Source organism: Ornithodoros turicata, chromosome 2 (assembly GCF_037126465.1).
Source record: "Ornithodoros turicata isolate Travis chromosome 2, ASM3712646v1, whole genome shotgun sequence".
In the NCBI taxonomy this organism is placed as follows: Eukaryota; Metazoa; Arthropoda; class Arachnida; order Ixodida; family Argasidae; genus Ornithodoros; species Ornithodoros turicata.
Genome location: NC_088202.1, coordinates 145,628,737 through 145,641,410, shown reverse-complemented (window position 1 = coordinate 145,641,410; position 12,674 = coordinate 145,628,737). Strand labels below are relative to the sequence as shown.

General features: G+C 46.1%; 1 non-coding gene across 1 annotated transcript; it reads right to left on the bottom strand.

Moving 5' to 3' along the window:
• Window positions 1–3,325: 3,325 nt before the first annotated feature.
• Trnat-cgu (transfer RNA threonine (anticodon CGU)) lies at window positions 3,326–3,400 on the bottom strand. The gene has a single exon. It is a non-coding gene; the product is annotated as a tRNA-Thr (tRNA).
• Between the last annotated feature and the right edge of the window lie 9,274 nt (window positions 3,401–12,674).

The following is a 12,674-nucleotide window of genomic DNA, read 5'->3' as shown; positions in this document are numbered from 1 at the left end:
TTTGCCTCGAAGCCAATCTTGCAAGAAGTTACTGTATAATGTAACTAAGTCACGGCTGTACATACTACGCGAAAAAAACAAAAAAAAAACAAATAAGTTAAAGTGGATACTCTGAGCAAATAGTAAAGGCTGTACGCCGAAATAAATATTTTTAAAATAAAACTTTAAAAAAATTCACGCTTAAGATTCCACCCTTCAAAATCCATTTGCTGAACTAACCCGCTTAAAAGTACACGCCCTCAAAATAAACGCTGTTAAAATAAATCATGGTTAGGCTTAGCAAGGTATAGTGCTATACGTATGATAGTTTATGGGCGACACGATCTTCTTTTCGGCGCCACATGCCATTATGATGTTTCTTACTCATGTTTGTACTAACTATTTCTGTACTCATGTTTGTCCCCCACTAAGTTGGGAACACTGGCCACAGGTCACATACAGAGAGACAACCTCGTCCATAGTTCTAGCCCTGGCTAGCCCTATAAGCGCGATGAGCACACTATTTTCCGCGGAGCCGTCGGTTTTCCACCAATCAGGGGCAGTGGATTTTAAAAGATTTATTTCGCAGTCGTTTGTTCTTCAAAGTTTATTTTTCAGAGTTTATTTCGACAGCGTGCATTTTCTCATGATTTATATGGAAGAGTTTATTTTGAAAGTTTGATCTTTACTGAGAGATTTATTTTTGAACGTTTTTTTTTTTTACATGATTTATTCCGACGCCATCCCAGAGTCATCGCGCTATATACACGTCGGATTAGAACGACATTAAACGCGCTTCTCTTAGAAGGTTGTCTGTGTAACTTTTGTATTAGTAATAAACACGGTATTATTGTACTGTATTGATGATCACGATGCGGGTTTCCCACTGGCCGCGTAAGGGACGCGGTGCTTGAAGAGCGTCAACGTGTTCAAAGAGACTGAAATAGAGACATAATAGCCCACAAAATGAGAAAATGTGCTTTGTTTCATAATCAATGCTGGTCCATACTATATGTCGGAAAACTGTTGTCATCTTGCCCGTCAAGCGGCAGTCGACGCCAAAAACAAATATGCAAAAAAAAAAAAAAAAAGAGCAATCATTAACAACGCCAGGCATTTTGCCAAAATAATGCTTGTTTTCGTGTAATTTATAAAATAATTGCGCGGCTTGGACACATTTTTAGCTCCAATGTATGCCACATTGCGTGTGGGATTAATAAAATCTGATGAAATCGTAACATTCCGTGGAAAATGTTTGTTTATGGTTTCGAGGTTAGTTCTGTATGCAGGTGAAGATTACAACTTTGTACAGTCGAGACCGTTTATTACGATCTTCGATAGAACGATAACTCCGATATTGCGATCGAACTGTTGGACTCTGTAAAGCCACGCTTTACAGAGTGGCTTTATGGAAGTTTTATATTGCTCTTGTGCTTAGACAGTGGGAGCGGGAGTACGATTTCATGGGCGAATGAGTTGTGGCGATCTCATTACGCGGAAACTGTCATTCAGACGAACGCTATTAGTGTCTCCCTAAAGCACGGTACGAACGACAGTGAGACACCGAGACTTAACTCATTACGCACTTAATGTCATTTTCCGTGGCCCCGTACGGCAGGGCTATTATAGTTGTTTCACAGTTACTTCCCGAACTGTCCAGCAGTGATGTCCAACAACGTTTATTCCAATTTCAGCACTAAGTGGACAAGTACGGTCTGTGTCCCAGCAGCTTGCCTGTCAGGATGTTTGCCGCACAACATTGCAAAAATGTCCCTATATACACGCTGAACAACAGCTTAAGTGCTTCAGAACTACCAGAGATATTGTACCCAGACTTGTCAAGCTCTCGTAAAAAAAGAAAGGAACGATTGCTCCTGGGTCCACGTACCCTCAGCGAAAGTCGCCGACAATAAAGTTTGTGGGGAAAACGACGACGAAGAAGTTGATGGTATAGGAGGCAGGATGGTAAAAGGAGGACGACGAAGGAGTTGGTACGCAGTGTGGACGTGGAAGCGCACAGGAGCAGATTGTAGGATGTAAGTGATTAAAATAGCGTGTTGGCTTGGTATACCTCGTCTTTGTATCGGAAACGGACCAGTATTGTTCTGCTGAGACGAGACCGCCGTTCAATTCTGCGACGCCTAGTGACACCCCTGGCTTCCCGCCACAACCGACATTCTTCGCCCCTCTATGTTGAGCAGAGTTGATCCAACGCTCGCTTTCCGCATGCCACGAAACACCTCTCGTCAAGATGCTGCATTAATCCACCGAATGCGCCTCGATGTGGCCTTTACAGCTCAGTGGCGTTACCGCTTGAGACAAGTTAAGACTCTCCCACCTGCTGCCACTGTGGTGAGCTTGTGGATCTGGAGCATATTCTTCTTCCATTGCTCCCACTACCAACCTTTCCGAACCACACTCTCAGAGTCTCTTCGTCAGCAGGACTCTCGCCCCTTCTCCCTATCGAAATTGCTCGGTCCCTGGCCTAATCCAGCCCAGCAACGCTCAAGGCTCTTTTGACATTTCTGGACACCATCGGACTTCCATCGTTATTGTGAAGGGGCTCGTTATTTTATTCCCCACATCCCCATCAGAAATGGGGTAGAGTATCGCCTGTGGCGATGAACCTCCCCACTCTCCAAAGCCAAAATAAAGTTGTTGTTTGTCTTTGGGGTGTAGTTCCGTATCGGGACCACTCGTTTTTAAAAATTACTGAAACGGTTAGGAAAGTAAATACTGCATAGAAGTGGAAGAAGATCATATACTGAATCTAAAAATGTAATAATTATAAAATTCTGTGGACTAGAAGTTTTTTTATATGCGTTTAAACAACCCCATCTGATTCACTTTTAGCGCAGGAGAAACACGGGAATGCTAGGCCTAACGGATTCGAAACTTGCCGTCTTGCGAAAGGTAGGGTCGTTGAAATGGGCTAAATCACCTCACTTTAGTGAGGTTAAGTTATGTTCTACAGATTGGGGGGCTGGGGGTGCGCCCCCCCCCCAGGCACGCACTAGGCGGTGCGGGCGCCGAGATTGTGCATCGGGTTAGGTCAGTAAGGTCCTCAGCTAAGATGGCGGGTCGCCATCAAGAAACCGGCGATAAAATTTAATTTTTATACGTTTTACGCAATATAGAGGGACATTCCTGTTGAATTTCGTTACTAATTACTTCCTCTTTCACGTAAAAGCGTTAGATTTTTGTTTTTATTCGTTTTTCTTTAAAAAAAGCCAGTGGTCCCGATACGGAACTACATCCTGTCTTTGTAGTTGTGTTTCGCCTTCCACTGGGATCCAGGGGACGGGATTTGCCCCCCCGAGAGCGGGGAATAGGCTCCCACACTTGGCGCCCAACGTGGGGCACGAACCCACGACCCCGAGATTACGAGTCTCGTCCTCTACCGACTGAGCTATAGTCGGCCGAACGTGCACTATTGCGCCGCTCTAGCGAGATGCAGAATTGACGAGAACGCTCTATTGGAAGGGGGTTAAAACAATTGTGGGAGCCTAATCTCACTCTCGCGGGCAAAGCCCGTCCGCTCGATCCCAGTGGAAGGCGAAACGCAACTACAAACACAAGGTGCACCCAGCAACACGCTATTTTAATCGCATCTTATGGCGGATTCGGGTGGTCATTTCGGAGCAACTTTTTTTGCCAGATCTCGAGCACTCATGTTCGCTTGGTCAAAATGAAGCAAATCTCGCATGTTCGCGTGGCGCTTTCCGAGCGCTCGGAATTTGCTAGCTCGCACTTTTTTTGCCCGGTCTCAAAACGATCGAGCAGCAGACTGCTCAACTGTATCCGGTGTCGTCACATCCGCACTGCAACGGTGGCGAGTGCCCTCGTTGGCCCACATGTTGAAATCACGTGGTTTAGCAGACGACAGAACTCGAACACTTGCGACCGCGACGCCCCTAGCGTGATGCAAGTACCTAAAACCGATAGATTCCTAGCAATCATGTTCGGGTGGCAACGGTCACGTGATCCAGCTCGGTCGCCGACCTAGCAATTTCCGAGCGCTCGGCCGTTTTGCTACGAAATGACCACCCGAATTCGCTATTATACATTCTGCTCCTGTGCGCTTCCACGTCCACACTGCGTACCAGCTCCTTCCCGTCGTCCTCCTTTTACCATCCTGCCTCCAACCTTCAACTTCTTCGTCGTTTTTTTCCCCACACTTGTATCATCTATACCTACCTATATTTGCTAAAATGTTTGTGATAATATCACAAGTAACAGATGCCTTGATGATAAAATAAATAAGTAACCACTATGAAGACCTACAAGGACGAGAGCCGCCGATGTTTCTAACTGTGCTCCGAACTGTGCTTCAACCGCTTCGGTAGCGCTACAGGAATGTTTTGCGCCGCTGCGCAATCTACGTGGCTAAATTTCTTTTAAAAAAAAACAGCTTACACTCTACAGAGTAGTAACATCACGATATCTTAGGTCAGGCAGACCAACGAGAGCGCAGCGCGGGCGATTGTCTCTGAGCTCGTCTGTTTCACGTTCGCATCGAAGTATATATCGAAAGCGGAAAGTTCCCGCAAACACACCTATTTTCGCTGACGGGTGTGACTTCTGGTGCGACTATGTCGCGCGTGGAACTTAGAAATGACAACCCAGACTCAGAAATGACATTTTCCAGACCCAAAAAAACCCGAAATTGCACCCCCATCTCCGGGACTTGCAGATGCCCGCCCACCAGCCCACCTTGCCAGTCGCCGAAAGAGCGCTTCCTGATTGGACTTCGTCCGTGTGGAGAAACCGCGCGTGCGGAGAAACAGCGCGGACGAGCGTTACCGATATACCCGCAACCCTCGTCTGTTTCTTCACTAAACCACCGCCGCACCGTCCATTACTGCACTCTAAGAAAAAAAGAAGTAAAACGGGGAGTAATTGCAGCTTCTACTCCCCTAGTCTGTAATTACTCCCCATTTTAGTCCCCTAACACAACATTTAGTCCCGACATATACTCCCCAGGACTGCAAATTGTCACTAAACTTCGCGAATGGTCTCCTGAATGCAACAGTCTACGTAAATATGTGCCCTTGGTCAATTTGAACGACATAAGGCTGTATAACTCGGACAACGTAGCAATTTTCCAGCCACACAGAGTAAGAAACAGTTAGCGCATCTTTCTTCGCAAATTGTGCCCTATGTGTGGCGCAAGATTTTTTATCACTCGATATATCACGGTTGACGGTTTCCTTCAAAGTATTTTTATGCATGCGCACCAATTATGTACCTGGGACTCCCACAACAGCGCGTGAAATGCGGTCTTCACTCTGTGACATTCATTTGCTCCCGTGCATTTACTCCCGAAAGGGACTATTTTTTGTGGCAATGCAATTACTCCACAAAAGGAGTAAAAGTACTCCTTGTTTCTTAGAGTGTGGGCTATCGCCTTTGCGTACGCGATGGATAGCGTCGATGGCTTTGCGCACGCGCAAGACGTACAGAGAGCTTCAGGTAGTGCGCAGAAGCACCACGCTATCCCTCGCGTAAGCAAAGCCGATAGCGTACAATGCACTAAGACTCGCTTATTGACTATACAGAGATAACGATATCGATGCTCGCGCAGATAACCCAGACACAAGCGTTTACGCGTCAAAAGTCCACGTACCACACATCACTCACGTTTGTTTTCAGAGGCAGGAGATATCAGCAGGGCTTGTTTGGAAGCACAGATAAGCAGGTGTGATAAGTCCATATACTTACACATTCAACGCGTACAGGGACGCGGCTCTCGTGGGAACGTATATACGTGAATAATATCGCTGCTCAAGTGGCTGTTTCCGGGCCTGTTATTATCTGTGACATCCTGCGCCATTTTGGATTTTATGCAGCTCCGTGGTTCTGCTCCGATTGCAGTCAAAACGCAGGCGAAAGAGAAAAAAAAAAGAAAAAAGAAAAGAAGAAGAGCATGTGGGGCGGTGTTGCGTTATTGAGGGATGACGTGTGCGATCGTAATTACAGGAAGAGGCTTAGACAGCGCGATAAATGTGCGACGATTCATGTTTTCCGGAGTCGGCGAACGGTAAAATAGTCAGACAACCAGCGGAAATGCCTCCTTTTTCTTCTCTCTTTTTTTTCTCTCTCTCTCTCTCTCTTTCTCTTAAAGGTAATTTCCACGGCTCGTATCGACGGCCCTCTGCTTACAAACATGTGACGTCACGAGAACACTGCTGGTCCGAGGTTATATTTTGCTGTGGTGGGCAAGAAGCGGAAACAACGCGTCCACTGATAGGCTGATAAAGCTGGTAATGCCCACCAGCATGCTTTGCGCGGCGGCGTTACGTAACCAATGACGTATATAGGGCTCAGGATCGTCTATATATATAGCCCGAGACTGAAACCGAAACAAGTAACGGTTCGGTTATACGGTTACGGAGCATAGTGAGTTTTAGTATATCGTATACGCTGTCGCCGAAGCTCCCATTGGAAGACTCCAGCATGTTATCAAACTGCCAATCGAACAGACTTGCTCGCGGCGGAGTAAACAAAACTTGCTCCGGAGGCGCTCCGAATCTGCCATTGGAATTCAACATAAGGCTATAATGCTAGAATTCCATTATGTATTGGCATCGGAGCGGAAGACCAGCCGGTTACATCCCATTTCGCCTAATCCGGATTATCGGATTAAAGAGGCAGGAGGGTGACAGGCGTTAGGCGAAATGGGACTGCCGCGTGCAATCTCATTAGGCGAAACGGGACTGTCGGCAAGTGGGCGTTACTTACATGCCCCGCCCCGATGCTGACGTCTGCGAGAAATGAGTGTGCTCCTCCGACAACAATCTTACATCGTCCGAAACAAGTGCCCTTACATTTGCAAATGAAGGTATGCACGATGGGGAGCGGACAATAGACGATTTTAAAAAGATGCGCGCGCCACCAAGCGCGTGGCGCAAAGCAGCATGGGAACTTTGAGGGAGACTGCTCCGTCGTCTGCTTCGGTTATGGTTTACCCCGGCTGACACTGCTGCTGCGCACACCGGGAATGTTGTTGTTCTTCTTCTACCTCCGCCTCTTGGAGTCTCGAATGCTCTAAGGCGCTCCAAGTTCCCATGAGCCTTTGCGTGCCACAAGTGGAACCTGCTTTTCTAAAAAGGTCCATTGCTCACCATTCCCGAGCCGGGACCGCACATTTGCTCACCCCGTTCTATATTACCACGAGCCCACCCTGACGGTTTCATAATTTATCTTAATCTTTTCCACTGTACATAGACATATATATATATTTTTTTCTTTTATTGCGTTGTATTCTTCAGATAAATTTTATGTTTTGTACCTTTTAGAAACGAATGCATCGTCTGACAGCTGATAAAAAAAAAAAGTTTTGGTCTTCCCTTGGTGGAGGTAATGACTTCCATAACCATAGATTGGAGAAGTTACCCGTCAAAAAGAACTCGTTGCAAGTTAAGTTACCGTGTGAAAAATGTAACTAAGTTAATAACGAAGTTCTTCAGCCTGAATTGTAACTCATAGTTACTGAGTTACTTAAAAAAAAGAACGAGTTACTTCCAAGTTACTTCGGACACAAAATAACATTACGCTGGTGCAGCTCGCGTGAGCATTTGTGTTAGACATTGGGTTGCCTGCGGAGGAGTGCAACACGCTTAGATCGTTTTCGTTTATGTCCAACAATAGGCATCTCCCTGTTTGTAAACAAATATCGACATAGTGTTCGACCGCGCCACAAATTTGGTAGAACTGAACTACGCTAGAGGTGAACAAGGTCGCGCCCGAAAGCCACGGTCTTGAGGGGATTACGATATGGTCCCTTAAAGGGATGCGACCCTCGGTCCTGCTTTTCTTTCAATGGGAGGCAGCGAACAAGTGCCCGTTCGTGGAAACCAGCCCTCTCCTTCGGATTTGTTTCGGTTTCAGTGTGCCTACCAATGGCGTTTCTCTGGTAGAGGTCTATTCGAACGCTTTGCATCTTACTCCCTGTGAGCGCACAATGGTTCAGCTTCATTTCAATGGCAGCGGTTCTTACTTCCTGAACAAAATACTCTCATTGATTGATTCAATATCACGTTTTATGGCAAAAAAATTGCCATGAGGGAACCGGAGAGACAGCAAAAAAAAAATATGCGAACGTGTGTGAAAAGCGAGTTAAAAGTAACTCGGAATTTAAGTTACTTTGGCAAAGTTACCTGAAAAAGGAACGAGTTCCTCTGAAAGTTACCACGGCGCAAAAGTACCGAGTTAAGTTACGAGTTACCAAAAAAAGGAACTTAGTTACAGTAACGAGTTACTTGTAACGAGTTACCTCGAACTCTGTCCATAACCTAAAATATGGCAAACTTAGATTTGTCAGTCGTTTTGGCAACAAAGAAGAGCGAACTGTGGCCACGACCTTATAGCCGTGGCCACAGCTCGCTTTTCTTTGTTGTTTGGAGGTACTGAACACAACATCTTAGTCGGCGTTTGTGCGGTACTTTTTTTCAATAAACAAGGAAATAAGGGGGGGGGGGGGGCTTCCAGTGCTCGTTATATGTACAGGGAATACTAGAAGGAATAACAACCCCTCACATATACAAAAGCGGGACCACTCCCTGAGATGAAGTACAAAGAGACCATTCCGACGTTTACCTACCCATAGAATTTATAGAAATTCCATTCCTCGAAGTAGCTGTTGAAGCATACCATTTAAAAAAAATTCGAGGCTCCAGTAATTTTGGCTCCAGTTTTTTTACGGCACGACCATATAGGGTCGCGAAGTCAGGGTCAGGGCGCTGAGCACGATATTACTCCCATAGCGTGTTTCGTAAAAGCAACACTGATACACGTTTGGGACCCCCTGCAGTTCGAAGTCGGTGAACCTGCTAAGGAATGGCGAGATAATCCGCTAAAAAGCATTAGGCGAAATGGGAATAGGCGAAAGACACGAGACCAGCCACACACTGGCTCCCTCTAACGATTCACACGGACTAAACTAAGGCTACGTAGATGCAAACTCTATAGAGCAATATGATCTCTAGATTAATACGTGTGCTCGACGTCACCGTACAACGAACGAATTGTGTGTATTGGCATCGAGGCGGAACACCAGTCACAAGGACTGCACTCGAAGAAAAAAAGGAGTACTTTTACTCCTTTTGGGGAGTAATTGCACTGCCACAAAAAATAGTCCCTTTCGGGAGTAAATTAATGTCACAGAGTGAAGACCGCATTTCAGGCGCTGTTGTAAGAGTCCCAGGTACATAATTGGTGCGCATGCATGAAAATACTTTGAAGTAAACCGTCAACGGTGATATATCGAGTGATATAAAATCTTGCGCCATACTAGGGCACAATTTGCGAAGAAAGATGCGCTAACTGTTTTTTTTACTCTGTGTGGCTGGAAAATTGCTACGTTGTCCGAGTTATACAGCCTTATGTCGTTCAAATTGACCAAGGGCGCATATTTACGTAGACTTTTGCATTCAGGAGACCATTCGCGAAGTTTAGTGGCAATTTGCAGTCCTGGGGAGTAAATGTCGAGACTAAATGTTGGGTTAGGGGACTAAAATGGGGAGTAATTGTAGACTAGGGGAGTAGAAGCTGCAATTACTCCCCGTTTTACTCCTTTTTTTCTTAGAGTGTGGCTCCCATATAACTATCTCAACAAGCTAGGACTAAAACTAGAACTAGTGCAATGCCAACTCCTGCTTGTGAAATCACGTCACGTTAAGGATTGCTGTTCGCGCTTGTCGTCGCCATGCAACAGACCAAGACTGCGGAGAGTTACGTACGGGATAACGGCACGAAAGAAAGTAACGCTTGTATCGCCAACTGTTGGATGGGACAAGCGTTAGCTTTAACGAATTCGGGTGGTCATTTCGTAGCAAAACGGCCGAGCGCTCGGAAATTGCTAGGTCGGCGACCAAGCTGGATCACGTGACCGTTGCCACCCGAACATGATTGCTAGGAATCTAGCGGTTTTAGGTATGTACTTGGATCACGCTAGGGGCGTCGCGGTCGCAAGTCTTCGAGTTCTGTCGTCTGCTAAACCACGTGATTTCAACATGCGGGCCAATGAGGGCGCTCGCCACCGTTGCAGTGCGGATGTGACGACACCGGATACAGTTGAGCAATCTGCTGCTCGATCGTTTTGAGACCGGGCAAAAAAAGTGCTAGCTAGCAAATTCCGAGCGCTCGGAAAGCGCCACGCGAACATGCGAGATTTGCTTCATTTTGACCAAGCGAACATGACTGCTCGAGATCTGGCAAAAAAAGTTGCTCCGAAATGACCACCCGAATTCGCCATTAGTAGTGAACGAACGAAAGAATTCCAGATGTATTGGCATCGAGGCGGAAGAATTCCACAAATAGTTCTTACTGTACAGACAACACCATCACATATAAAAAGGCGCTTCAGCAGATCCCATAACAGCTACAAGCGACAAAATAGATGGTGTCGCCCCGCTCGAACGACATGGAATCCGGGTTTTTAAGTTATGGATCTGTACCACCAGCTCGCTTGCTACCTCTCTATCCTCTCGTTATGGAAACCCTGTCGTGGATGCAATATCGTGCATCTGCTTCCTGTAGATATTTTTTAAAAAAATCTTCCCGCTACAATCTGCTATACATTTTGCAATGTGTAATTGGAGCGCATGACGTAAGATAGAGGTGCAAGGGTACCAGCGTAGCGCGGGTGGAAAGTCAACGTTATTAAAATGAAATTTCGAGCTCCTATAGGTGCGAAGCGGCCGCTCCAATCTATTATTATTATTGCACGCGATCAAGATCTCTTGCGCACTTGTGTGTGAACGGATAGAACTACAGCGCCATCGCATACACACATATCGTAGCAAAATTACGGTATAGTGTAAATTTCTCTCCTTGTTTATTTCCTTGGGGCGGTTCAATCGAAATGGTGTGAGATTTTCGACTGGTAAGCCGCAGAATTAATAGGCGATTTCAGATATTGCCCTTGTGCTCCGCACGGGGGCCCTCCGTCGCCCAAGTCACGCGCATCGCGCAATGCGTTGTGGGAAATGGTTTGCATTCGTGTTCGTCTGCCTGTTGCTTGAGGGTGCGGGAGGTGAAGGAGAGAGAAAACCGAAGCCGTTTGCGCTCTTCTGCTTCTTCTCTGACTCATGAAAACTAAACCCCAAGGTGCAGCGGGGCTTTCGCAACACAGCGCTCTCTGGTGGGCCATCCGTGCAATTTCTGAAATCGTCTATTAGACAGTACGCACGTTTCTTTCACACACATAGTTTTCGCCGCTAGGTGGATGCTGCCGCTTCTCAAGCAAGCATCGGAACCGGAACTGCACTCGAACCCGAACAATTTTCTTTATTGTCCTGAATAGAACCGGACCTGAATCGGGAATCGGTTCAGAACTGAAATAACTGTACTATACCGACTGGCCCTTTCTTTCTTTCTTTTTCGATGCCAGATGCGAGTAAAAGTTTGCGACTGCAGCGCCAGTTTTTTGTCGTGGTAAAAGCGGGCCCTGACCCTGCTCTGCCCCAAAAGGCCTTCCAGCACTTCCGTTTTCGGCAGACGACCGCGAGAGGACAGCACAGCAAAAATATGAGGTGAACAATAAATCCGAACAAAAATGAACAATAAATGTGTTTATAACTTGGCTTACGTGTTTTCACCTGCTTTCATGGAAGGTTCCTCATCTGAAATGGCTACCTCACACATTTTTCTTACAACCATGTATACGGTTAGGGTAACCTCGCTTTCATGTAGCAAAATTGCTGCCGATGAACCGGTTAAACCAGGATCCAAAAAAAATAACGGTTCCAATCCCTGGAAATGTCCCGACCGCTTACCACTTTTCTTTTAATTTTTTTAATGGAAGGGGGGAGCTCTCCCTGAACCAGTATATACCTGAAACTCAGAATTGCGGTTCAGCGAAACTAACCCCGAACGGAACCAATGTGCCTGGACCGGGCCGAAAAAGATACCGGTTCCGATCCCTGCTCTCAAACTGGTCAAGTGGCTATACACTGTAAACTTTTTCACACCTTTAAAGGTGTGCGCTGTGCACATTCAATCTGGTTGCGTAACATTGCATCTCCAGTATGATATTTTACAAAATTCGGAAAGCATTACTAAAGATCAAGTGTCAGTGCAAATCTTGCTTTCATTATGTCTTGGATATTGTCGGTACGAGCTAATGCATATATGCATCGCTATCGATAATCAAGCACGCGCAAGTGTCTACACTACTGTTGAACAACGTTGAGATGTTGCAAGACTAAATTTTTGGAGGACAGACAACACTCGAGTAAAGAAAATTTGTGCGAAACCGTGCTCCATTATGATATTACCAAAATTACACCTAAAAAGGCGTGCGCCATGCACGCTATTACACCTTTAAAGATGTGCATAGGATTTAGAGTGTACAGCGATAGAGCCTGCAGGCAGCGTGTTGCTCGTCTCTTGCTATGGGATCCCGCCTCTGTGAACTTCACGTCGTCAGAAAACACGAATTCGCCTATAGAAGCCTTTTGACTTCTGTCATTACAGTCAGCATACAGGTGAGTGTGTCACTATACAGGAGGGGAGTTCGTTTCCGGGACAATGAGCGCTGATCGCTATAAATGCACAACTCGGATCACGTTCTCGATTCCAGAATAAGCGCTCGAAATACGACACTCGAAAACCCCGCACGTCTTCTGTTATGCAGTCACCGTATACTTTATCCGAGACTATAGAAGGAGTCGCGGTGCAAAAAGTGGTGACGA